This window comes from Geospiza fortis, unplaced genomic scaffold, assembly GCF_000277835.1.
Source record: "Geospiza fortis unplaced genomic scaffold, GeoFor_1.0 scaffold183, whole genome shotgun sequence".
NCBI classification, from domain to species: Eukaryota; Metazoa; Chordata; class Aves; order Passeriformes; family Thraupidae; genus Geospiza; species Geospiza fortis.
The window spans coordinates 899,319-899,939 of NW_005054447.1; the positions used below are offsets into that span (position 1 = coordinate 899,319).

At 56.2% G+C, this 621-nt stretch overlaps 1 protein-coding gene across 1 annotated transcript in view; it reads left to right on the plus strand.

The window, feature by feature from the left end:
• SIK3 (SIK family kinase 3) overlaps positions 1-621 on the plus strand; it is a 33,661-nt gene that overhangs the window by 29,445 nt on the left and 3,595 nt on the right. The gene's annotated exons all lie outside the window — the stretch shown is intronic.

Here is a 621-nt window from a genome sequence, read left to right on the forward strand (position 1 = left end):
GTGCTGCCTGTGCTGTCCATGCTCTGCCATGCTCTGTCCATGTGCTGCCTGTGAGCAGCGTGGGGTCCACATGGGTTGGGGTCTCACTTGAATTCTGCTAAATCTGTGGACAGATTTTGGGACTGCTCTGTGCAGGCCAGGCATGATCCTTGTGGGTCCACGTGGGGATGTTCTAGGATTCTGTGAGATCTCTTTGGGGAGCAGTTTTGTGGCAGTTGCAGTGTCGGCTGGGCCGTGCAGTGTCCCAGCACAGCAGGACATCACTTCCACTGGCCAAAGCCCTGGGAAAGCTCTGGCTTTGTGAGGGATGTACCTGCAGCTGTGTCACCTCGGGGCAGCTCCCCAGCGCTCGGGCGTTTGTGCTCAGCAGGGTCTGCACTCAGCGAGCTCAGCCCCGATGGAGGCTCCTCCATGGCTCAGGACTTTATCCAAAACATCATGTACTTGATGATGAGAGGCTTTGCCTGATAGGAATGTGGCCTTTGCCCTCAGTCACAAGAGCTTGCAGTGCAGATGGACTTTGCCAGGCAAAGCACTCGTGTGCTCCCGCAGCCAGATTGTGGGAGGGCAGGGAGAAGTCATCTGATAAAAGTGAAGATCCTGGCAAGCTCTTTCAGCAGG